Source organism: Dromiciops gliroides, chromosome 4 (assembly GCF_019393635.1).
Source record: "Dromiciops gliroides isolate mDroGli1 chromosome 4, mDroGli1.pri, whole genome shotgun sequence".
Classification (NCBI taxonomy): domain Eukaryota; kingdom Metazoa; phylum Chordata; class Mammalia; order Microbiotheria; family Microbiotheriidae; genus Dromiciops; species Dromiciops gliroides.
The window spans coordinates 418,814,034-418,841,149 of record NC_057864.1 but is presented as its reverse complement, the minus strand read 5'-3'; the positions used below and the strand labels follow the sequence as shown (position 1 = coordinate 418,841,149).

General features: G+C 40.1%; 1 protein-coding gene and 1 pseudogene across 1 annotated transcript in view; one reads left to right on the top strand and one right to left on the bottom strand.

Annotated features, from left to right (window-relative positions):
* The window catches only part of ALG14 (ALG14 UDP-N-acetylglucosaminyltransferase subunit), a 120,559-nt gene extending 116,941 nt beyond the window's left edge, over window positions 1-3,618 (top strand). The window contains exon 5 of the transcript XR_006356449.1: window positions 3,107-3,618. The gene's annotated coding sequence lies outside the window, so the exon portion shown is untranslated. The remainder of the gene's footprint in view (window positions 1-3,106) is intronic.
* An 11,853-nt stretch (window positions 3,619-15,471) lies between these two features.
* LOC122727179 lies at window positions 15,472-15,576 on the bottom strand (annotated as a pseudogene).
* Window positions 15,577-27,116: the final 11,540 nt, after the last annotated feature.

Sequence of the window (27,116 nt, the reverse complement as noted above, 5' to 3'; positions counted from 1 at the left end):
GATTCAATAGGTAAGAGACTAAAGGAAGCATGAAACTGTAATGCAGTTGTAATAGTTCAAATAGGAGGTAGTAGGAGCAGTGGTATTGTAAAAGGATAAAAGATGAATGGGAGGGAAAAGTGAAGTCAATGAAGGAGACAGAGAAATAGGAGGTGACAATGCTCATTGTACTAGAGATTGAAAGAAAATAGATAAAGCTAAGATGGCAGAGTGAAAAGGATGATGGGACTACTATCCCCAAACTCCAAACCAGACCTGATCATGATGGGGAAATCCCAAAAGTCACAGTGAGTTCTTTGAACAGCCCAGATGAACAAAGGGAGACAGATAAGGAGGTCTACCGACAATGGGAATAGATGGGACCAGTAGGGCACCATGCAGAAGGGCATTGCAGCACCCAGGAAGAGACTGCTCGCCAGGGCAAGAATAAGTCCCAGATATATACTGGAGCACCACAAGAGGGAACAGGTACAAATCAGCAGCATTATCACCCATTGTCTAGTTCCAGGACAGAGTGGACCTACACAGGGCAGTGGCATTCCTGGCCAGGGAGGCCCTGAGTGATATACCAAGAAAGGAGGAGATCCAGAAGCCAGCATCAGTGGTACAGTTCAGACCCCAAGCTCAGAGCAGGATCTCACTTCCAGCATCTAACCCAGCCTGCAGAACAATAATGAAAGCAGGAATCCCAGAGTAAAGGGGAGTCTATAATTCTGCCCCTGAACCAATAGACCTTTCAAGTTGACTGATAGGGGTTGAATCCAACAGTAGTCTACTCTTGCACAGACTCAAACCCAGGTCAAGAACTTGTAGATCTCAGGCGAGGGGAACAACAACCAGACTTTGCCTTGGATCAGACAACTCTAGAAGCACTAAAAGCTTACAGGTCCCCAGCCTATCCCAGAGATCCTAAAATAACACAATGCCCTAAGAAAACAATAACAAGACTAGTCCAGACCTTCCCTTGAGAAGTATGACAGAACCCAACCCTAATATCAAGTCCAAAGTCAGGAAGTAACTCATAAGAATGGGCAAACAAAAAAGAACCCCACCATGAGGGACTGTTACGGTAACAAAGATGCCCAAGACACAAACACAGATGTTAGAATCATTTAGAGAATGACAAAGCAAAGCATTAGAGAAAAACATAGTTTGGGAACAAACTTAAACAAAATTCCTGGAAGATGTAAAGAAAGAGTTTTAAAAAACAATTTTAAAAATTTTTAATGAAATGAGAGTGCTTGAAGAAACAATTGGAAAAAGAAATGAGAGTTTTGGAAGAAAGAATTAGAAAAGAAAGTAACAGCTTCGCAAGAATTCAAAACCTTGCTGAAGCAACAAACTCCCTGAAAACGAGACTGGACCAGATAGAAGGCAATGACCTGATGGGACAAAAAGAAATATTAAAACAAAGTTGGAAGACTGAAAAAAAAATGGAAGAATGTGTAAGGCATCTTATAGAAAATACAACTGACCTGGAAAAAATTGAGGAGAAAAGAAATGTAAGATTCATTGAATGATATGAATATGATGACTAAACAAAAAAAGGATCTCAACAAATTTCAGAAAATATTAAAAGAAAACTGCCCAGATCTCCTAGAATCAGAAAGCAAAGTGAAAAATAGAAAGAATCCACCAAAAACTTCTAGAAACATCATAGCCAAAATCTAGAGCTTCCAGGTCAAAGAAAAAAAACAACAACACTGTAAGCAGCCAGAAAGAAATGATTAAAAAACTGAGGAGCCACAGTTAGGATCCCACACAATTTAGCAGCAAGCACTATAAAGGAGCGGAGAACTTGGAATATGATATTCCAGAGATAGAGAACATGGCCTCACTGCCAAAAATAACTTACTCAACAAAACTTTATAAAAGCATGGGAGGAAAATTGGATCTTTAGTGAATTAGGGGACCTCCAAGTATTCCTGATAAAAAGGCTAGAGAAAAACAAGTGAAGAGAAACTAAAACATGAATGAACACTGATAAAAGACTAAACAAAGACAAACTACTTACATTCTAATATGTGGAAATGATACGCGTACCTACTGAACCCTATCGTCATCAGGGTTCATAAAGGGAATCCAATTACACAAGGCCTGGGAGTGATCTGTCTTATCTTAATAATCTAAATAAAAGAATAGAAAGAGAAGGGAAGGGAAAAGAAGGTTAAGAAAAATTATCTCAAGCAAGCAGGCAACGCAAGCAGGCATCTAAACAAACAAAAAGGGGGGGGGTGGAATGGTTGACACTTGAATCTTACTCTCATGTGAACTGGTCAAAAGAAGGAAAAATATACACGCACAGAGTTGGGCACAGAAATACATTTCATTCAACAGGGAATTAGGAGGGAAAGGGGAGAAGGGAGAGGGAGAACTAGAGAGAAAGTAGATTAACGAAGGGATTTGCCCTTAGCAAAACAAATTCTTAAGATGTTCAAAAACATTTATAGCTAAATTTGAGGTGGCAAAGAACTAGAATCTGGGAGCAGATGGGGAATGGATGGTTAAGTTATGCTATATTAATGTGATAGAATACTGTTATGCTAAACTCTTATTAGCCTAATGACCAATCAGTATTCTAGAGGATGAATGAAGCATGCTACCCACCTCCTGATAGAAAAGTAAAGGACTCTGAAAACCAGAATGAGACAACTTTTTTTGTTATGTCCAATGTGGAAATTTGTTTTGATTTACTTTATGTGTTTTCAATGAGGTGGGGTTTTTTTTACTCTTGTCTTCTCAATTGGGCTAGAGGTAGGTTGGATTGGGAAGGTGAGAAGGCAGATCTTGGTTGATTAAAACAAATACGATACTAAAAAAGAAAATAAAAAATTGCCTCATATTCAAGAAATTATTCCACTTTTATTTTTTTCTTTAGGGTGCCCTTTGAGGAATACTAGAGAGTAAAAATAAAAATGCCTGCAAAATTTCTGGGATATTTCTGGGAAGACAATGGAATGAGAGAGGTTGCAAAGAAGCCAGATTCCTAATGATCTACCTCAAAAATAGCAACAGAAATGCTGAAAACAAAATTATCAGAAATATTTACAAGAAAATTAAAGCTTACCAAAAGACAATGACCAAACCTTTTTTTTTTAAATTACAGAGTAAGAAAAGAATTGAATATAACTAAGGAATCTCTAGAAGAGATCATGGAAAAACTTCTCAAGATGGATAATGAAGAGAATTTAGAAAAATTCAGTGGGCATGGCCAAAAACCCAGAATTAATGCAATGGAGCAAAGAACATAGTTGAAGTGGAAAAACAAGGTCAGAAAGTAACCCAACTGGAAAAATATTTGGAAGCCATGTAGGTGGAAGTTTCAGATTTGGAAGACGGCTCTAGGAGAAGAAACCTCAGGACTTAGGGGTGGTGGAGTGCCAGAAAACATTGGGAATGTTTCTCCTTGCCAATTAACCCCTTTTTTATAGAACAACGCAGATGATTCATATAAACAAGAGGGCTTTAATCATGAGCATGAGTAACCATAGACAAGTCATAGAAGCTCTTTGGGTTTTAATTTCCTGATCTGTAAAATGGGTGGAGGGAAGAAGGGGATGGGACAGGCAGTGGGACAGCTAGAGAATTTATCTTTCAAGGCTGTGAAGATCAAGTATGATGATGCCATTATTAAATGTCAAATCTTCCTAAGTTAATTTAGTTACAATGAAATGTTTGAACTAAATAAATTAAACTGGCATTAAATAAATTTACTCATCCTATTGATTTTTCTCTTTTGTCTACTTTTTAAAAATTCCTTAATGACCCTCTTTTCTTTTTAATGATTTTTGTAACCTCCCAGCTCTCCCCCAAGTCTAACCATGGCACTCTTCTACTGAATCATCTCCAACGGCTCCCAGTTAATTGGGATCAAATGCAAATTCCTCAGTTTAGCTTTTAAAGCCCTACACAACCTGGCCCCAAGCTGCCTTCCAGCCTTATTCCATATTACACCCTTTTATGAACACTAAACTCAAGCCAAACTTGGCCTTATGGTTCCTCATACTCCACCATCCATCTCTCATCATGGTTCCTTTTCAGTGACTGTTCCCCAATCCCAGAGAGTACTCCCTATTCCCTCTCAGCTTTTAACTCTTAGAATTCTTTCTTTCCTTCAAGGCTAAGCTTGAATGCCACTTTCTACAGGAAGACTTTTGTGATTCCCTCAGCTGTCAGGGCCTGATCTGCTCTTCCCACCAATTCTATTGTATCTGTGTTGTACATACCTACATATGTACAAATTGTCTCCCCCGGTTAGATTGTAAGATCCTTGAGGGCAAGTCTCACTATTGTCTTTAATCCATGCCTAGCATTGAAAAGACACTTAATAAATATGTGTTCAGAGATTGATTGACAAAAAAAAAAACCCTCCTTAAATAATCACTAATATTTTTAGTATGTAAATTGTTCTGAATATATGGTTTTAATTGAAGTTCTTTATATTTTATCTGTATTTGTTGAGATTGTTATTAAGTTTATGGTGTTATTTTTTTTAAGAAAAGGGAATGGGCATGGAGCAATGTTTTTAAAGGTTACAAAAAGATCCTTTTAACTTTTCATGGTTTGCGTATCAAAGTCACAATCCCTTTGGACACAGGGTTCTCAAGAACAAATCAAAAGTTGCCCTTTTAAAATTTCCTGTGTGCTTTAGTGAACTGCAGTGAGACACACATACACACACACACACACACACACACACACACACACTTTTCCCAAGCATATTTAATTCCCTGATGCATATAAAGCAACTTTCAAGTGTGTTTCATATAGATTTGAGGTTATGTTCCTGCTTACTTCCTACTAGTTGCTCAGAATGCACCATGTTAACATGTCTTTATGAATGTCTCCAGTTACCTGTATCAAGGCTCATCTGCAGTATTTCAAGATGGCCTTGGCTGCCAAGGGTTCCTTGAACTTCAGGGCACCTTGATGTATTCTAACAAGCAATGAAATAGAAGAAACTGAAAGCAAAACAAAATTCAGCCAAGAAATACTTGGCTTTTATTTTTCTTTTGCCATTTTTTAATATAACAAGGGATTTTGTGTGTGTGTGTGTGTGTGTGCGCGCGCATGTGTGTCTCACAAGGAGGCAAGAACAGACATCTTGCATCTCCTAGCATCGTCTCACTCAATCCTTCTCCAAGGGAGACTTTGATTCCTGCCAGGAGAGGAAGAAGTGGTTGGATAGACTAGACAAGAATTATGTCTGTCTGCTCTCTTAAATATTATTAGTCTAAGGGATATAATTTTGAAGTTCAAACTAAACTCCTTACCTCTATTTCTTAATAGGGAAAGGGGGAGCCCCAAGCTCTATATTTAAGGCTTTACCCCTTTCCCACCAGATGCTAGTTCCACAATGAACACACACATAGCAAACAGCAAAGAAACCCATTTATCCAAATCAATAGCAAACAGAATCAGAGAACGTGTCCATGGGAAAATATAGACCAAACAATAAAGACTGAAGGAGCACTCCCCTCGGAAGCCAGGTAACTCAGTTCAACCCAGATCTCACCCAAGGGGAATATTCCCTGAAGTCTCTAGTGTAGCAAGCTGTGAATAGTGACATGATAGAGACTTCCAGCTCCTCTCATACCCACTTCTTCCCAGAGTCTCTCTCTCTTTAGCCACCTGAAGAGAGGTTAGCATTGCAAAACTCTTTTGAAGCGGAAGCCAGAAAAGCTCAGATCTCTTCTCTCCCATTGTCAGCAACTCTGCAGGTGAGAGCAATCGATCTCGACAAATAAGGAGAGAGTCCTATATAGGTGGGTGGCCCTTTGAGGCAAGTTACTTTCCAAAGAAATACATGACTTTAAAAAAAATCTTTACAAATCCAGATATTTTACTGTTTCAGGGCACATGCAGGTTGACCTGAATTTTTCTGTTTTGAAGTTAAGGTTTTAATACTTTCATCACTACAATTTTCCATAAAATGAAGGTTTGGGACCAGGTTCCCTCCAAGGTGGCTCCTTCTACCTCTAACTCTGAATCTAGCCTCACTACATAGATTAGTTGTTGTTTCAGCCTCTTAGCTGACAAACAGCAGCTTTGCCCAGCCAGTCTAGAGTCCCTTAACCCTTTGGCAGGTGCTGAATTTCAGAGGGCTAGAGAACTGAAAGAAAGTGCTTCTTCCAAACACTTAAAGCCTAGGTCTGGAAACCGTAGCAGTTATACCTGGTATATTTGACTTTGAAGAAATGGGTTTGTTTGGGGTTTTTTTTATTTGAATTTACATCTTTTGTCTTTACCTCATCCTCTTTTCCATTTCCAAATATATTCTCTTCCCTTTCCCACCTAATGAGCCATCTATTGGAACAAAATTTTAAAAAATCTTATTAGTATTTTATTTTTTTCCAGTTATGTGTAAAGATAGTTTTCAACATTCATTTTTATAATATTTTGAGAGAAGCAACATTTTTAAAAGAAAGAAAAAGAACAACTTAACAAAACTAATCAATACATTAACCAAGTCTTTGAATACATGTAATTCTATACAGAATTCTAGGTTGAATTCTACACCTATATAGTTCTAAACATATGGTCCTCATCCCTGCAAAGGAGAAAGCAAGGTACATTTTATCATCCTTGGAGATAATCTTGGTCATTTTCATTATATATATATCATTCTGTCTCATTTTAATTCTTTCCATTGACATAACTGTAGTCACTATGTATATTGTTTTCTTGATTCTGATTACTTCACTCTGCATCAGTTCATGTCTTCCCATGCATCTCTGAATTTACACTTCATTTCTTATGGCATCCAAATATCCATTAGATCCATATGTCAAAATTTATTTAGCCATTTCCCAATCAGTAGGCACCTACTTTGTTTCTAGTTCTTTGTTATTACAAAAAGTTCTGCTATGGTAATAGTGGATTGCTAGGCCTGGAAGTCAGGAAGGCCTAAGTCTAAATCCAGCCTCAAGCATTTACTAGCTGTGTGATACAGGACAAATCACTTACATCTGTTTGCCTCAATTTCCTCAGTGGTAAAATGTCTACCCTGCCCCTTGTTGTGAAGATCAAATAGGATAATATTTGTAAAACACTCATCATATTGCCTGGCACATAATAGGTACTTAATAAAAGCTCATTTCCTTCTTATGGATAATTTGGTATATTTAATGTCTTCTTTTCTGTCCGTGACTCCCCTTGGAATAAAATGGCTAATAGTAGAATTTCTGCATCAATGGGTATGGATATTTTAGTTACTTTCTTAGTATAATTTCAAATTGCTTTCCAAAATAGGTTAAGCAATTTACTGTTTCATCAAGAGTATAGACAGTGGGGTTTTTTAATTTTTTTTTTAAATATGTTGATGCTTTTTGTCTTTACAGCACAGTACTTCCTTGTTGAATCACAAAAACACACACACACCACAAAAAAGACAGTTTAGCAACCAAGACAATAACCCCATACCCTAACAATGTATCATGTACATCTATACTTCCCCACTTCCCTACCAAAAGATAAATGTTTCCTCCTCTGTTCTCTGAAGTCAAGAATGGACGATCATGATTAATAGAGCAGCTAACTTTCAGAGTGGTTTTCATTTCTGCTATTATAGGCATTGTAGATCTTGGTCTCCTGCTCCTGCTTTCTTTGCTCTGCATTGGTTCATGAAGGTCTTCCCATGCTTCTCTGAATTCCTCATACTCATATGTTTGCATATTTTCAAGTCAAATCAACAAGGATTTATTAAACACCTGCAAAATACCAAGCATGGTGCTAAGAAAGAACTGATGAATTCTGAATGCAGATTGAAGCATACTTTTTTAAACTTTATTTTTTTTGTTTTGTGTTGGGGTTTTTTGCAACGTGGATAATATGGAAATATGCTTTTCATGACTTCACAGATATAATAATTATCAAATTGCTTGTCTTCTCAAGGAGGGGAGAGAAGAAGGAGGGAAGGAGAGATTTTAGAATTCAAAAAAAATTTAAATGATTGTTAAAAATATTTTATATGTACCTGGGAAATATTTAATAAAATAAATAATTTAAAAAACAAATAAAATGACAACCCCCCCAGTACATTTAAAATATAATTTTCATTATATGAATTCCATTTACACAGAATTCAGGAATATATCTCAAATAGATTGAGATACCCCCACACTGGTTGATTAGTGTAGGCCAAAGAGAAGATTGATAAAGGTTAAAAATTAATTTTTGTGAAAAGGCTAGATAAAAGAATTAGAATTCCTAAATAAATGTTAAGATGCATTAATTATTAATATTAATATGACAACTATGTAGATCCTATATTTGCTAGTCACATTATCCTAAAGTCCTAAAATTCTGAGAATTCTGAATGGTATCAGAATTTCAAAAACTGAAAATACCATCATGAATCCTTCCCCCAGCCCCATCACATCCTCCAGTTGTTTTTATGATAATAGAAGGGGAAATCCCAACACTCATAGGCCTTTCCTGGCCATAAGCCCAAAGACCACCCCATATGAGGCTCAACAGAGGTTAGATTCCAAACCAACAATAAGAAGTATCAACTGTAGCCCAGCCAAAGGAATTATTTGAAATTTCAGCTGATTAGTAATATCCACACTTCAACAGAAAATTCACAGTAAGATTTCAAATAAGTGGGAAAACCAACAGCACAATTTAACCCATTGGCTGAGGCAAACAAATCAAACACTAGGTGAGATGAGTGGGTTTTCTTTCATGAAATGACTTATGCTCACAATAGGGAACTTATGGATTAACTAACAGAATAAAGTTCTTTATATAGTTATAACACCAATAAGCATGAAAGAGATTACTTTAAATTCTCAGCTACTGCTTCTTCTTATAAAGGTCAGTCTAAAGAGATAAGAAGTTTGGAGGGACAGGAGAAAGGGAAAAGCGAAAAGGAGACTTAAGAAATCAGCAGAATCTGTGGGAAAATTGGAACACTAATTCATTGTTGGTGGAGCTGTGAACTGATCCAACCATTCTGGAGAGCAACTTGGAATTATGCCCAAAGGGCGATAAAGCTGTGCATACCCTTTGACCCAGCAATTCCACTTTTAGGTCTTTTTCCCAAAGAAATCATGGAAAGGGGAAAGGGGAAAGGGACCCACATGTACAAAAATATTTATAGCTGCTCTTTATGTGGTAGCAAGGAATTGGAAGTTGAGGGGGTGCCCATCAATTGGGGAATGGCTGGACAAGTTGTGGTATATGAATACAATGGAATACTATTATGCTGTAAGAAATGATGAGCAGGAGGAGTTCAGAGAAACCTGGAGGGTCTTACGTGAGCTGATGATGAGTGAGATGAGCAGAACCAGAAGAACATTGTACACAGTATCATCAACATTGAGTGTTGACCTACTGTGATGGACTATATTCTTCTCACCAATGCCATGGTACAGAAGAGTTCCAGGGAACTCATGATAGAAGAGGATCTCCAAATCCAAGAAAAAAAAAAAAAGAACTGTGGAGTATAGATGCTGATTGAACCATACTATTTCTTTTGTTTTGGGTGCTGTTGTTTTTTTTTTTTCTATTTTGAGGTTTTGCATTACTGCCCTGATTTTTTTCTCTTATAACAGGATTAATGCAGAAATAGGATTAATGTTATTATGGATATATATATGTGTGTGTATAGATATAGATGTATATGTATATAGATATATAGATATAACCTATATCAGATTACCTGCTGTCTAGGGGAGGGGGGAGGGAGGGGAGGGGGGAGAAAAATCTGAAATTGTAAAGCTTGTATAAACAAAAGTTGAGAACTATCTTTACATGTAACGGAAAAAATAAAATACCTTATATGTAAAAAAAAAAAAGAAAGAAAGAAAGAAATCAGCAGAATCACTGAACTCTGAAATTCTGTGTCCAGGAAGAGAAAGTGAAAAGAGGAGACACTACTAGTTGAAAATGTTTCATACATCATCAAATGAGGTCATTGTAGGAGATGTTTGTGCTTAACTGTTTTCCTTTTTCCTTATTTGTTTTCCTGTTCCAAGAGAAGGTCTGATATGAGAAGGCAGAATTTCCAGAAGTGATTAAATATAAAAAATGAAGGCATCAATAAAACTTTTTTTAAAAGAAATTGAGTTGCCAGGTGAGTTGCTAGGACCGAAAATTCACAGGGAGAACATCATAATGCTTCTATCTGGAATCTATAATAATTTCTCCTATATTCCCAGAGTTTAGCTTTAGGAACTAAGGCACATTTGCAAACTCTGGCCTTCTTCCTAAGCCTACCAGTAAACAAGCCTGTTAGCAACAGCAGTCATGCAAATACCTTTTCATTAAAAGCCTGACAGAGGCTGCCAACTTAAGTCACAGAAGCCTCCAGCCCACTGGCAGCCGCCATCTGAGAGGAATCGTGGGTCGCTCCAACCCTGGGCTGATTCTTTTTGTTTTTTGGTTTTGCTGGGGTTTTTTCTCTTTTCTTTTCTTTTCTTTTCTTTCTTTCTTTTTTTTTTTTGTGGGGCAATGAGGGTTAAGTGACGTGCCCAGGGTCACACAGCTAGTAAGTGTCAAGTGTCCGAGGCCGAATTTGAACTCTGTTCTTCCTGAATCCAGGGCCAGTACTTTATCTACTGCCCCCCCCCCAGGCTGATTCTTTTTTTGTTTGTTTGTTTTTTTGGTGAGGCAATTGGGGTCAAGTGACTTGCCCAGGGTCACACAGCTAGTGTCAAGTGTCTGATTCTTAACTAGGATTCCATCCTGTAGGTTAAAGGTGGATATCTTTCTTCTAGATCCCCTGAGCAAACAACTCTCCTTGAGGCCATTTCACTAAAATTCATATAATCCTGAACAACAGTTTGGTGGTTTGTTGAGGGGTTTTGTTGTTGTTGTTGTTGTTAGACTAAAGGAAAGCTACACAAGAATAAACTCAATCTGGTTAGCCCTAAAAGGCAGATCGAACATGAGATATATTATTAGAAAAGCATGTGCTCTCTAAGGCAAAATGACACAGGCAAATACTCCATGCAAAAGAGATGTGAAGTTGAATAAAAATGACCTTTTAAAAATCTGAATAAATTTAGTGTTTATTGAAAATAATATAGTGGGGCGGCTAGGTGGTGCAGTGGATAAAGCACTGGTCCTGGATTCAGGAGTACCTGAGTTCAAATCTGGCCTCAGACACTTGACACTTACCAGCTGTGTGACCCTGGACAAGTCACTTAACCCCATTGTCCTGCAAAAAAAAGAAAAAAGAAAAAAATATAGTGAAAGTAGTGGGTATAGGTAATGAAAATAATATATTGAGTGTTATATAACTAATACATCCTGGGTATGCTGGACATGGCTCATATCAGCCCAAGAGAGCTGATTATCAGTTTTTCGATGTGAGGGTTTATACCTTGACAATCAGTTAATGCTATAATCCAGGGCTTTATTATTTTGTTCATTGTCTAAAATTAAGAAAGTGGGGGCAGCTAGGTGGCACAGTGGACAAAACACCGGCCCTGGATTCAGGAGGACCTGAGTTCAAATCCAGTCTTAGACACTTGACACCTACTAGCTGTGAGACCCTAGGCAAGTCACTTAACCCTCATTGCCCCACCAAAAAAAATAATAAAATAAAATAAAATTAAGAAAGTGATGGAGAAAATGGTAATAATTCAGATTAAATTTGAAAATGTGTCCATACTTTTACCACACTCCCCCCCGAAAGTTTGTTGTTAAACATTTACGAGCATACCACTGTTAAACTTCCAACACACTACATATATAGTCTCTGAAGAACTGAAAATGAGTGCCACATTGAGAGCAATGGTGAGGTGGATGGTGGGTGTGAGCAGGCTACAGTACATGAACATAAATGACACCATAAGAGAGATATATGAGCAAAGAAAGGTTGGCTGGTCTCATGGTAAAAACAAGGGATCAGCAATGGGCAACCCACATACCCCATGGGTATCCTCCAGTGTCAAGAGAAAGCAAAGAAGGCCTTTGTGCAGCAGGTTGGGTGGATTCCCTTTGAAAAATTTGTGAGATGATGTGCACAAGGGTCACAGAGAATAGACGAGCAAGGCTGGCTTGTGGTCTGTATTTCTCGAATGAGCACCCAGATAGATGAAATCACAGATGAATTGGAGTGTTTGAATTGAATAAATAGCTAACCCCAATGCAGCAATCGTATTTTTCTTACGATCTCTCTGTCCTTTCTGAGGGATGCTCTCATCCTGGCAACAGAGTATGAATTGTCTGAAAAAAAACATTCCTGTGCTTTCTCCATGATGTAATGAATTATTCACAAAAGCACAAGGGGATTCTACATCAAATCCACCATGTGTGGAGGAAAGGCTATGTGGCTGCCTGCGTTTTTATGAACAATGTATTTCCCTTCGCCTGTCTAGACACCCAGGAGTAATAATTATCACTTAGGGGCCGCTCCTGCATGTAAGTGGCTAACCTCCCTAAATGATGTGATATTCTCATAAAGAGCAGCATTTCAAGGGAGAGAGGTTACCAAACTCCTTTTGTGTATGCATTGTGCTTGACTTTTAAGACCTTGCCATGAATAGTACTAAGCAGGGAGACACACAAAGGAATGGGGAAAGAGTGGAGTACAAGGCAAAGACAAAAGCAGTTTTGGCAAAAGTTAACTTTGTAGACAATGGAGCAGGAAAAACAAAACTAAAAAATATTGATCCATCATCATTTACTAAGTACCTACCTTGTGCCAAGCACCATGCTAAGTAAGCACTTTACAAATAGTATCTCATTTAATTCTCACACTAATCCTGGGAGGTAAGCACTATTATTATTCCCATTTTACAGATGAAGAAACTGAAGCAAACAGGGTTAAGGGACTTGCCCAGGGTCACACATCTAGTAAGGACCTGAGGCTGCATTTGAATTCGGGTCTTTTTAATTCCAGGCCCAGCACTCTATACACTGAGTCACCCAGCTGTGTCCACAGAAGGAACTCTTTGATAAGTAAACCCCTTCTTCCAATGCAGGTCAACACCTCTGCAACTTATATTTCTAGAGAGCTTCCTAGAGCCTTGAGACGTTAAATATCCAGTGTCATGTTGCCAGTAAAAAGTCAGAGACAGGACTTGAACTCAAGTTTTTCAGGTCTGAAGCCCATTTCTCTCTATCCACCATGCCACACTGCCTCTGGCTCTGACCATACAAAGACAAAAATGGAATAGTTCTAGTGCTCAACTAAGCTTGCATTTTACCAGGGGAGGCAACAAAGGCAAATGTGAGTATATACAGAATATAGAATAAATACAGGGTAATTTGGGGAGAGCAAGCACTAGCAGCCAGCAAGATCTGTACAGCCTTGGAAGAGAAGGTAGATCTTAAGCAGAGTCTTGAAGGAAGTAAAGAGATTCCTCCATGGGGAGGAGGAAAAGAACAGGGAGACATTAGATTTCATAATGAATCTACCCCTGATCCAAGGGTATCAAACTGTTTCAATGAGAATAGATCCCGTAATCAAGACGTCTCATTTCTTGTTTTGGAGATATAAGATCCTATATCTCAAGCCAGAAAGGGCTTTAGAAGTTGATTAATCCGGGGCAGCTAGGTGGTGCAGTGGATAGAGCACTGGCCCTGGATTCAGGAGGACCTGAGTTCAAATCCAGCCTCAGACACTTGACACTTAACTAGCTGTGTGACCTTGGTCAAGTCACTTAACCCCAATAGCCTCACCAAAAAAAAAAAAAAAGGAGGTGATTAATCCAAATCTGTCATTATATAGTTGAGAAGACCCAGAGGTTAAGGGGTTTACCCAAGATATCACATGAAGATGGCAGGGCTGATAATAAGTGCAGACTGGATTGGGTTGAGTCTATTCATCCACCACAAGACATTGTTTTATATAAAATTTCGATTCCATTGAAGTATATGAGGTGTTGGGGGAGGACTAGCATGTCTAGTGTGAAGGTTTGCTGAGCCCTTTTCAGAGCTACTCATCCACCTTTGGTGTCTACCTGGCATTCAACTCTCACCTGTGGCTCCAAGAAGCTGTAACATGCAGTGACCATTCCCCAGTAAACTGTCTTGGCAGATGAGCTAAACCAGGTTAAGGGTAACCAAGAGGCCTCAAACCTGTTGTTGAGTTAGGAGGGTGTCTACCCCAAGCATGTGAAGACTTTACACAGTGAAACAGGTGTGTGGGAACAATTTGTTCCAATGGCCGTGAACTGAAGCAGGTTCTGTGGAGTGCTTAGAGCTTGGTCAGACACCAAAGACCCCACAGTCATCCACTGCATCCCCTGGCCATTGCCAGTCATCTTTTTTTTTTTTTTTTGAGGCAATGAGGGTTAAGTGACTTGCCCAGGGTCACACAGCTAGTAAGTGTCAAGTGTCTGAGGCTGGATTTGAACTCAAGTCCTCCTGAATCCAGGGCCCGTGCTTTATCCACTGTGCCACCTAGCTGCCTCCTATTGCCAGTCATCTTGACTTTTCTCCTGCCACTGGATTTCGATGACCCTGGAAGAGAGTAAGGCTAAAGACTGGCAACTCTGCCTCACTTCAATCCAATTCACCTAAGAGTCAAGACATCACTGTGTGATGCCATTGGTCCTCTTTGAAACAAGAAGATTCTATGCTCTGTAGTTCTCCAGTCACTCCCCTACATCACAGTTCCCACAGTCAGTGACTATACAAGGGAACTGGAGGTTTCCCATGCTGACTAACCCATGAAACCTATAAGCAGCCAAAGTAGCATACATGCAGGGGGAAAATCACCGTCATCCACTAGGGAACTTGGGCTGGCTGTCTTCCCATGTCTTCAATAGCAAACCTTCCCAGAAACTGATAGAAATGCCCCCTCCCCATTCAGTCAGGTTGTAAATCCTGTGGCCAATGGGCCACATACACCATGAGTCTATCACCAGCTGGGGTGAACCTTCTTCGTCTCAATTTCCCCTCTGAGTCCCTCATCTTGGTAATATTGGGTTCACCTCCACCCTCACCTGCATACACCCTCCAAAGTACATGCTGACCATTAATAATTATAACACCTGGTTTAGGAGGTTTCATGGCAATGAGGATTCCTAAAGTACTGGGAAGAGTACAGGAGAACATGGGAGCCCAGTGTGTGACATATGTGCCCTAGGCTGATATAGGCCTTCCTTTTAGACCACGATCTTACTGCTGCATCTGAGCCAGAATGGAATGTGGAGCATCTGGCCCAGGACCCTGCCACTATGTGAGTAGGAGAGGCTATGGGAGGGCAAGAGAATACAGTGGACATAAAAAACTGTACAGATAAAGCAGTCCATCTAGCATGCCCTACATCTTGTATTCTAATCCAAATGTGTTTCTTCAGTGGTTTTTCTGGGTTGCCTCAGCCCCTTGGACTTATTTCTTTAATGTGTGTGTGTGTGTGTGTGTGTGTGTGTGTGTGTGTATGGATATATCATTAATGTGTTTTTTATATCACCGTCAATTCCTTGTGACTTCTGTCCACCCCTAGCCTCCCTTATAACAAACAGGTACAGTTTATCAAAGCAAATCAGCCCATTGGCTATGTCTGAAATAAAACATAATTAGAATGCCTTTACCATATATGTAATGTAAAGGCAACAAGTACCTCTTCCATTCTCATAAGGGGGATCGCTAACCTCTTCTTGTTTCACATAACACAGTCAGATAACTTTCCAAATGAAAGAAAGGAAGGAAGGAAGGAAGAAAGAAAGAAAGAAAGAAAGAAAGAAAGAAAGAAAGAAAGAAAGAAAGAAAGAAAGAAAGAAAGAAAGAAAGAAAGAAAGAATCCCAAAGATCACTTGTCTTAGTCTTTTGGGTTATCTTGCTCAGCTTCTAATTTAGATTCAGAGAATTCTAGATTTGGAACTGAAAGGGACCTTAGTAACCATCAAGTCCAACCACCTCATTTTATAGAAGGTGAAGCTGAAGCATGGATGCTTGGGCATGGACTTGCCCAAGATCACACAACTTGTACGTATCTGGTCATTGAGGATTTCAACCAAGGTCTTCCTGACTCCAAGTCTATTGCCCTTGACTTAAGTCATTCTCTCTGTCTCTCTATCTGTCTCTCTCTCTGTCTCTCTCTGTCTCTCTCTGTCTCTCTCTCTCTCTGTCTCTCTCTGTCTCTGTCTCTGTCTCTGTCTCTCTCTCTCTCTCTTTCCCTCTCTCTCCCTCCCTCCCTCTCTCTCTCTGTCTCTGTCTCTTATTTTTTAATTTATGGAATAAAACAAACTGACTTTCTCACACCCTGCTAGTTGCTGAATCATCAGCCCTAAGTGGGATAAGTGCAAACCACTCCAAATGCTGAGTGAGATACAAAGAAATAATAATTCACATTTATATAAGGCATTAAGCTCTATAAAAAAACAAACAAACAACTTTTCTCACAGAACCCTTCTGAGGTAATTACTGCAAGTACTATTATCCCTATTTTACAGATGAGGAAATTTTAGAAAAGCCAAATTACTTTCCCAAGTTCACACAACTACTAAGTGTAGAAAACTGGACTTGAAAACAGGTAGTCAGACTCAAAATCAAGCCAGGTGCCTCCCAAGTTATGATCATCAAGGAACTTAAAATGCAGGGTGGGGTGGGGTGGAGTGGGGTGGGGTGGAGTGGGGTGGGGAAGGGGTTGGGCTTTTTTTGTTTTTGTTTTTTTTTAATCAGGGAGGGGCTATGGGGTTAAGTGAAGGGGCTATTGGGGTTAAAAGTAACTTGTCCAGGGGCAGCTAGGTGGTGCAGTGGATAAAGCACCAGCCCTGGATTCAGGAGGACCTGAGTTCAAATCAGATGACTTGACACTAGCTGTGTGATCCTGGGCAAGTCACTTAACCCTCATTGCCCCCCCACACACACACACACACAAAGTAACTTGCCCAGGTCACATAGCTAGTAAGTGTCTACCCACTGTGCCACCTAGCTGTCCCTTAAAATGGGTTTTAAAATAAAATATGTGCATTTTCTTATCAAAACGCACAAAGTTGTAATAAGGAAAGATGGACAAGAGACAGCTAAGTGGCGCAGTAGATAAAGTACTGGCCCTGAATTCAGAAGAACTTGAGTTCAAATTCGGCCTCAGACACTTGACACTAGCTATGTGACCCTGGGCAAGTCACTTAACTCTCATTGTCCTGCAAAAAAGAAAAAAAAAAAAAGAAAGAAGAAAAGATGGACAAGACACACTCATGTGTTTTGTAGTCCTGCTGTTGCTGAGCAGTGTAGTTTACAAAACTCTCCCACCAATCACCAATAACAAGCTCCAGACCAGTTCTCAAAACTACCTGTAGTTTCTTTTATTTTTCTTCTTTTAAACCTAAAGAGGCGAGAAAATGCACAGTAACCACAGCTAGCTTCATTTCTTTATTAGCTATACGTCAGGTGCTTAAGGAATCTGTGTATTCAGGTCAGGAGGACTGAGGTGCAGGTGGGTGGGAAGGTATGAATTTAAGAAAATATGAGCTCTTTACTGGCACTTCCTTGTGATCCCCGGCCCTCAAGCAATTTACAAACTAAAAATTCTTAGATACTCTTCTCCACAGCTAAGACATAAATTTTTTTTCTTTTCTTTTTCTTTTTTTTTTTGGTGAGGCAATTGGGGTTAAGTGACTTGCTCAGGGTCACACAGCTAGTAAGTGTCAAGTGTCTGAGGCCGGATTTGAACTCAGGTCCTCCTGAATCCAGGGCCGGTGCTCTATCCACTGTGCCACCTAGCTGCCCCAAGACATAAATTGTTATGAATAAAAAGGTTGGCATCAACCCAGGGTGTCTTCAGCACTTGGAGCAACCTGACAAATGAGCAAACTTCATAGTTCATAAACTATTGTACTGTATTTAGGGACATCTACAAAGAGCAAATTCAACCTGGAAATAAGGCCCCTGAAGAGAACTCCTCCAGTGAAGTAAAGAGCTAGGATTTGAGCTCGAAGCTAAATAACACACACAACCCTGCACCTCTAGGGGTTTCCTCATTGTTTCCTTAAATGGTTATTGGTTAAACCTTAAATGGTTATTTCTTATCTGCCCCACCATCTCGAATAGACTTTGACCAAATAACTCACCTGTTAAATATTTACTAGATAAATTGAAATGGGAATAGAGGAAAATTGACTTGTGGATTTGTCCTGGGTTTCCCAAGTTCTTAGCAGTTTGGGAAATCCAAAGTATTTCACATGTCCTTTCCATCTATCCCACACCTGAACTTGTTGGAGTGTGAGCTCTTTGAGAACAGGGACTATCTTGGTTTTGTTTTGTTTTGGTTTGGTTTTTTGCAATCTGTAATTCCAGGGCTTAGCACACTGCTTGACACATAGGAAACACTTAAATTATTTTTCATTCATTTACTAAAATGGCCCATAGTCTAAATGGACAGATCCTGTCTTTTCGGATGTTCAATAGGCAAACATGCAAGTGTCCTATGGAATATGGCTTGTATTCCACAGCATTCTCCTCCACCACCCCAGCACTCAACCTTAAAGTTACTGGTAATGCTTCCTTCTCCTTTTTCTCTCTTGGACAGTTACTGAACCCCATCCCCTCTGTTGCTCTAGGGAACCCAGAAATCCTTCTCCACTCCAATGCTTGAGACCGCTTTTCCTTTCCTAATGACGGTGGGTCACTTCAGTGGAGAAGACAACCCAGTACATTCTGATAACTCTCAGGTCTTGGCATCCACCTTGAAGCTGAACTGTGCTACATGTATTATTTCCCTAGATTGTCATTTCTTCTTCTTTTAATAGATAGCTTATGAGAGTGCTTACTGTGTACCAGGCACTGTGCCAAAAACTGGGGATAAAATTAAAGGTAAAAACATGGTCTCTGCCTTTAGGAAGCTCACATTCTACTAGGGGAGAAGAGTTTGTTTTTTTTTTAATTGAATATAAAATAGGGGCAGTTAGGTGGCACAGTGGATAGAGCACTGGCCTTGGATTCAGGAGCACCTGAGTTCAGACACTTAACACTAGCTGTGTGACCCTGGGCTAGTCACTTAACCCTAATTGCCTCACACACACACAAAAAAAAACAATCAAAAAAACCCGTTACATATAAATAGAGTATAGGGGAAGCTAGTTGGTGCTGTGGATAAAGCACCAGCCCTGAAGTCAGGAGGAAATGAATTCAAATCCAGCCTCAGACACTTGACACTTTCTAGCTGTGTGACCCTGGGCAAGTCACTTAACCCTCATTGCCCTGCAAAAAAAAAAAGGGGGGGGGAGTCAAACAGAGGATCTGGTATTTAATCCTGGAGTAGGGAACCGCTGCAGTTGAGTGAGGAGGGAGTGTGGGACATGGACAAACCTGTGCTTTAAGAGGTCATTGGGGGGGGGGGGGGGAAGGCAGCTAGGTGGAGCAGTGGATAAAGCACCGGCCCTGGATTCAGGAGGACCTGAGTTCAAATCTGACCTCAGACACTTAACACTTACTAGCTGTGTGACCCTGGGCAAGTCACTTAACCCCAATTGCCTCACTAAAAAAAAAAAAAAAAAAAGAGGAGTTTGGACTGGAATGGGGAGGTCCTTGAGGCAGGCTATTTATTCCAATTGTCCAGGGTTGAGGTGATGAGGGCCTGGACCATGACGATGACTGTGAAAGAGGAGAGAAGGGCCCAGAGAGCAGAGATATTGTGCAGGAAGAGAAGAGCAGACTTGGGAACAGATGGATATGAGGGATGAGTGTATTTGAAGATGACACCTCAGATGGTTTGGGTGGGTAGACAATGAGTGTTTACTACAGTGCTTGGCACACACAAAAAGTGCTTCAGAAATACTTTTTTTTTTCATTCATTCATTCATTCATTCCATCTTCCATAATCAGGACCATAAGCGGATTGGTTGAAGAAACTGGAAGTGTTTAGGCTAGACAGAAGAGAGATGATCGGAGCATAAATCACAGACCTCTGATAGCTATCTTCAAATATTTAAAGGGTTGACCTATGGAAGAGAGATTAGATTTATTCAGCTTGACCCCAGAAGGAAGAACTAGGAGCAAAGGGTAAAAAAATTGCAGAGACCATCAGGCAAAACTTCCTGACAATAAAAGCTGTCCAAAAGGAAAAAGGGATGCTGTGGGAGGTAATGAGCCCTCTCCCCGATGGTCTTAAAGCAAAGGTTGGGTGACCAATTTTCAGACATGTAGCAGGAGTGCTTTTACACTTATGGGTTAGATGAGATAGCCACTAAGGTCCCTCTCAGCTCTGAAATTCTATGTGAGTCCAACGTGGTCTGCCCTCTCAAACTATGCAGATACAATGGGTCTGTGAACTGCTGCCTATACTGGCTTGCTTTGTACTATCCTAGGATGGGATAAATCCCACAAAGAGCCAGTTTGCAAATAAACAAGCAATTGTCACTCCTCTTAATTCAATACTTTCTGGAACTTTTGTCAACTTTAGTTTCCTGGCATGGGTCTCTGCTGCTGCTGCTGCACTAACTTCACCCTTCCTTCCTCCCTTCCTTCTTTCCTTTCTTCCTTCCTTCCTCTCTCTCTTCTTTCCATCCTTCATTCCTTTGTCATGAAAGTAATTATAGCCTCTCAACCCAATGCAGTATTCTTACTGTTGGTGTCATTTAAGTCAGTCTTCTGTAATGTCTCTGGGAAGGATTTTTGTCTCTGAAAGCCACTCTTGTCCCCCAGCTTGTCTTTCTAGTAAATCAAACCCACATGTTTGGATGCATCTACTGTATGACAGCAGCTTTTGACTCTGCCTGGGCTATGTGCCCAACTCGAATGAAATCCAGTCACTACAGGCCTGCTTAAGACACCCTTCAGATTCATGTTCCTTTTTGATTATAAAATAAATCATCTTGGGCCTTGTACAAAGATGCTCAGTAAAAGTTTGCTGTGCTACAGCAGTTCCTGCTTCTCCTAGATCAAATAACATCTGTATAACCTTTTGCACAGTGTCTGGCATATAGTAAGCCAGTTGGTCATATGCTTTAAGCACCTACTATGGGCCAAGCATGGTGCTAAGTGATGAGGATACAGAAAGGGACAAAAAGATAGTCCCTGCCCTCAAGGAATTTACAATCTAATAGATAGTAGACACATATTAATATTTCCTTCCTTCCTTCTCTCTCTTGTATTATGCTTATCTACACATCTTGTGCAATTGGCCATTTGAGGTCTTTGCAAATTTGGGAAAGGTGAAAATAAGAAATCAGAGAGAGTTGCCAGTCTAAACCTCAGACACTGCTTTCCTCACATTTAAGACACCCTCTATTATTATAGAGCTTTAAAAGTAGAAGGGAAGGGGCAGCTAGGTGGCGCAGTGGATAAAGCACCAGCCTTGGATTCAGGAGGACCTGAGTTCAAATCCAGCCTCAGACACTTGATACTTACCAGGTGTGTGACCCTGGGAAAGTCACTTAACCCCCATTGCCCTGAAAAAAAAAAATTAGAAGGGAACTCAGAAGACATCAAATCCAACTTCCCCCCAACCCTCCTCTATTGCTTCCCTGACAAGAAGGAGGGTCCTCCAACTTCTGCTAAGGCACCTCCAGGGACAGGTGGCTACTTCCTTCCTGAGACAGTTCATAACACTGTGGCACAGCTCTGATGGTTAGAAAATCCCTATGATATATAAGTATTATTTACTTATATGTGCACATGTTATTTCCCCCAACAGAATATAAACTCCTTGAGGGTAGGACTATTTCCTTTTTTTTTTTTAAATCCTCTGTATCCCCAGGGTGTTGCTCAGTATCTGCCACATAGTGAGTGCTTAATCCATGCTGGCTGGCTGGATGCATGGATGGATGAACAATATCCTTAAGGGCAAAGACTATGTCTAATTCATCTTTATGTTTCTCACAATGCCTTATATTTCAGTCAATCAACAAGCATGTATTAAACACATACTGTGTTCCAGACACTGTGCTAGGCACTGGAGACACTAACTGAAACATTCCCTGTTCTTAAAGGGTTTACAATGTAGAGGAGACAATAAGTACCTATGTAATGGAGGAGAGCCCAGTCCTCAGACTTAGAACATATAGCTCCTGCCCATTCTTATCCCAAGCCAAAACAATGGAAGGAAGCTTGGTGAGCTTGCTTCCAGGCATACCTAATAGAGACCCTGCCCCTGACTCTAGAACATTGCAGGTACTCTCTTACTATTTACTGTAATCATATCATGTGATGGCAAAAAATCTTTTTATTGGCTGCTGAACCAGAACTGATTGTTCATTCAAAAGGTTACAACTCTCTCCCTTTCTTTCTTCCTCTTCCTTAACTCCTCCAACCCCAAATAGGTCACCATGTATTTATGAATGCATAAAGCCTTCTATTTCTTTTGATTCTTTTTGTTTATTCTTTCCTGATCTTAGGAGACAAAATTGACCTTCTGAGCTTTGAAATATTGGAAAAACCATCAGAGGTCCCCTCAGCAATCAGTTGATAGCTAAGACCAGAGACCATCAGAGGAGGCAACCCTGAGTCCAATAGCTGAATCCAGTGAGGAGACAGCCTAGAGAGGAGACCTACTTGACCCATTCGAGCAGTGAATTAACCTATTAGCTAAACTAACCAAGCTGAGCAAGGAAATGACTTGTCTGCTGAGTATGCCACACTCAAAAATGAAGGTGGTGGGGACTCTGAAAAGAGAGGAAAAAAAACCCTCTACATTAACATTATTATTGTAGGACTCAGGTTTCAGTCAGGTGAAGTTATTATTAATAGGAGGCAGGCTTTTAGTTAAACAAAAATGGCAGGAGGCATGGCCCTGAGCCTGGAATAATAAAAATTAATTAAAGGGACTTTTGAGAGTCCCTTAGATCAAATTAGTCAATGTTTAAAGAAATTAACTCAGTCTATTCATTGGAAGGACAAACACTGAAGCTGAAGCTTAAATACTTTGGCCAAATAAAGTGAGAAGATAGAACTCATTAGAAAAGACTCTAGTATTGGGAAAGATCGAGGGCAAAAAGAGAAGGGGACAGCAGAGGATAAGATGGATAGTGTTGTGGAAGCAATGAATATGAGCTTGGACAGATTTGGGAGAAAGTGAAGGGCCTGGTGTGTTATGGTCCATGGGGTCACAAAGAATCAGACATGACTGAACAACAGCAATAAAAAGGAATCAAGGGGCAGCTAGGTGGTGCAGTGGATAGAGCACCAGCCCTGGAGTCAGGAGGACCTGAGTTCAAATCCGGCCTCAGACACTTAACACTTACCAGCTGTGTGACCCTGGGCAAGTCACTTAACCCCAATTGCCACACACACACACACACACACACACACACACACACACACACAGAGGGAATCAAAAATTCCCATAACACTATCATACATTTTTATACCACTTTTGTCACAAAGCCTACAGCAGCACCCCTACCAGATGTCTTTTCATTGCCCTTTGGATTACCATACTTTTGATTCTTCAAGGGGCTCCTTCCTCTCCAAGGCCTCCCATTATTCATCTAAAACTGAAAGCCTGCTGGAAGGAGTGCTTTGAAGAACTCTTCTATCCCAAACTTCCTGACAATGTTCCCTTCCTTTTCCCACTCCTCCCTGATTAGACACTGAGCCCTACCTTCATCCCTTCCCCTTATGTTGTTTAAAAAGTTTTAAGAGAGATAATTTCTGGGAATTTGATCATTTTATTAATAATGCCAACATGTTTATTAATAAAAGGATGGTCGTTTGATCATCTCTCTCTTAGACCAAAGACAATCATAGTGGCGAGCTCATGCTTATGTGTCCGCTGGAAGAGGGGTATTCCTGAGGATAACAATCAATTCTAATTGGTTAACAATTAATGAGAGAATGAATATTATAATGAGGAGCTGGACCTGAACTTTGATTATGTCATTTCCTTCTTAAGTTACCCCCAACTTTGGGCAATCACAATGTACAATGGCTTCTGCACCTGGGTGGGGTCTCAACAGAAAGTTAGTCCAATCTCATTATGAACTTTTAAAATCAGGACTTTAGAAAAAGGGAGGAACTCTGGATCTCCTCAAATCATTGGTTATTAATAACTATCTCTCACCCTAAAGGAGAAAACCCTCAGAATCTTGTTATACTTGGACTCTCTTGCCCACTCCCCCTTTACCAATGCTGATGGATTGAACCCTGCTAGACCCCAGCCCTTCAGAGCAGACATGGCTGTTCATACCACTTGGATGAGCAGGGAATACCAAATACAAGCCTTCTGGTAGGTTATTAAGATGGAGAACTTTCTTGCCTAACTATCTGCCCTACTGCTAAGTCCTTCAGATCCCTGAATACTTCTGTCTGACCTTTCAGTGTATTCAAGGATTCCTGAGCATTGCCATCCTGCTGCGCTCTTAGGACTTCTGGACTTTTCCCATTCTTCCTACAGCAGAACTATCTCTATAGATGTTATTTCTTCCAATGGAGTATCAGCTTCTTGTGAACATGGACTGTCTCCCTTTTCTTTTCTTTTTTTTTATCTACTTTTCCACCTAGTTGCCCTCCCTTTTCTATTTCTATCCCTAGTATTTAGTACTCAGACTAGCATTCACTAAGTGCTTAATATATACATTTTCATTCATTACTTTGTTATGCTGTTCCATGACTCACAGTCATGGAACATCTCCTGGTGAACACTGGCTTTGAAAAGATGGGCTTTGGGGTCAGGGAGCAACTTGAGGTCCTTGAAATGGTCACCTGACGTGATAGAGGCAGCTGGGTGATGCAGGGGATAGAGTGCTGGGCCTAGAGTAATGACGATCTGAATTAAAATCTGGCCTTAAACATTACTAGCTTTGTGAATCTGGGCAGTCACTAAACCTCTATTTGCCTCAGTTTCCTCATCTGTAAGATGGAGATAATAAGAACACTCTTCCTCTCTGGATTGTTGTGAGACTCAAATGAGATAATAATTGAGAAGCTCAGCACAGTGCCTGGCATTCTATAAATATTAGCTATTGTTATCCAGCCTCTTGTCTTCCTCCTCAATTCTAGCTTGAGTTCACTGTCAATCTGCTGTCCCTGTCTAAGATACAGGTATACTAGTGGATTCATTCAATTCAAAAAGCTTTTTTTAGGGTCAGACACTCATGGTCCTGAAGAGAATAAAAATAAAAGTGAGTTTACATTCTACTGGGGTGGGAAGAGCTTGTGGGAGGGGGGAAGACAGATCTACAATGTGTAGCTACACAGATAAGTGCATAGGAAATATAGACAAAAGCTGCCCTGAAGCTTTACATGTAACAGTTTACAGTATAAGAAGAGAAATAATAAAAGGACAATGTTTTTTTTTATGAAAAGCATAATTTCATCATAGAATCATAATATTGTAATTTATTCCAAACCCTCCACTCAGTCAGCAAGAGTCTTTGTACAAAGACCAAAATGATCAGTCCTTGCTCTCTAGGAGTTTACATTCTGATAATTAGAATGTAAACAGTGCCTGGCACATAGTTGGCATTTAATAAATACTTGTTGAATGATTGACTAAAGTTTCCCCTGAGGACTGCCGAAGGGGGTTAGAGGATCCAGTGAGAGAGAATGATAGATATCTAAAGCAAATGTCACAATCTATAGGTGCTCAATGGAATCTGAGTCTGGTATTTGTTTCAGGAAACAATCAAATGCAGTAGCTGAGTATCTAGAAGTTCCCTAGCATGTAACTTCTGGCACAACACTCAGGAATTATTCAAAGGCCAGTTACAGTACTTTATCTGGACTGCTCACTCTAGATAAAGTAGCATATGAATTAAGGACACCCTCCTCCCTTCTTTCCCTTCCAGTGGAAATTCCTATAAGTTCAAAGTGAAAATGGTTCTAAATGCTTTACTAAGTGGTTTTCTTGGAGACTTTTGGAAGAAAAGTTTTAGGTGGGGCCAGCCCCCCCTTTTTTTTATCTGAGATCATGATCCAGCCAAATTAAAATGCAAAGTTGGAGAAGGAGCTAGAAACATACTAGCATACTAGCCAATTCTAAACACACAAAAAAGAGTGGAAAAATTCTTTCCTAATATGTTGACCACATTCCTACTCCAAAGAAGCTCTCTTTAGAAAGCATGAGTTGTGATAGAATAAATTCTTGGTTATAGAATGACAGCTTGGTGAAGGAGAAGAAGCCCTGAACTTGCGGTCACAAGACCTGAGTTTGAATCCTGACTTTGCTCCTTACTACCCATGTGACTTTGGGTAAACATTTCTCTCTACAGACCTTAGTTTTCTCACCGGTAAAGCAGATGAGAAACCCTGGGCCTGGGGAGAAGTAATATTCAAGGTGGTTTTTTTCAAGTTTGTTCTTGTTAAAATAAAACCTATTCTGTTTTGAAGGAGGCTGCCGGTCTCCTTCCTTGCCCCAATATTGTGGCAAGCTGCTTAGCTAGCACTCCCCAATTAAAAAATGGGTCCCCACAAAGGGTTGAAGAGAAGTTAGAGTCAGCCAGGCGGCACAGTGGATGGAGTACCAAGCCTAGAGTCAAGAAGACCTGAGTTTAAATCTGGCCTCAGACACTTCCTAGCTGGGTAAGTCATTGAATCCTGTTTGCCTCAATTTCCTCATCTGTAAAATGAGCTGGAGAAGGAAATGGCAAACCAATCCATGATCTCTGCCAAGAAAACTGAAAAGACTAAACAACCACATGTGACCCAGAACAAGCCACTGAACCTCCCAGTGTCCCTAGGCAACTAGTTGAAGTGTCTAAGACTATCGATAACAGTCTGGGAATTCCCTTCACAGATGAAATCTCAGGTCTTCATAAAAAATGTGCAAAGCATTGTGCATACAAAGACAAAATACGGAAAAGCAAGTGGGTACTCTTAAGTAGCTCTGTGTGTGTGTGTGTGTGTGTATACACACACACACACACACACACACACACACACACACACACACACACAAATAAGAAATACAAAACAAAATAACAATCAGGAAAGGCCTTGGGAGTTTCAAGAGACCTCTAGAGAAGGAAAAATAACATTCCAGGCTTGGAAGGAATCAAACCTAGGAATGAGTCTGGGGAACCAACCAAAAGTAGTCAAGTCTGGTTGGAATATAGAGTTACTCCAGCCCAGAGCCTGCAAACTGCTAAAGACATACATCCAAAGCTATAAAAACATATGGTGTAAGTGATTAGATTGAAACTGTAAGGCTATAACTATAAACTGTAACTGAAGATGACGTAGGAGAGTTGGTAAAAATCACAGGCTGTCATTTTTTGAAGAGATCCCAGCTAGCATCTTGTTTGCTTGCCGCTTGTTTCTTTCTCATATACATCTAA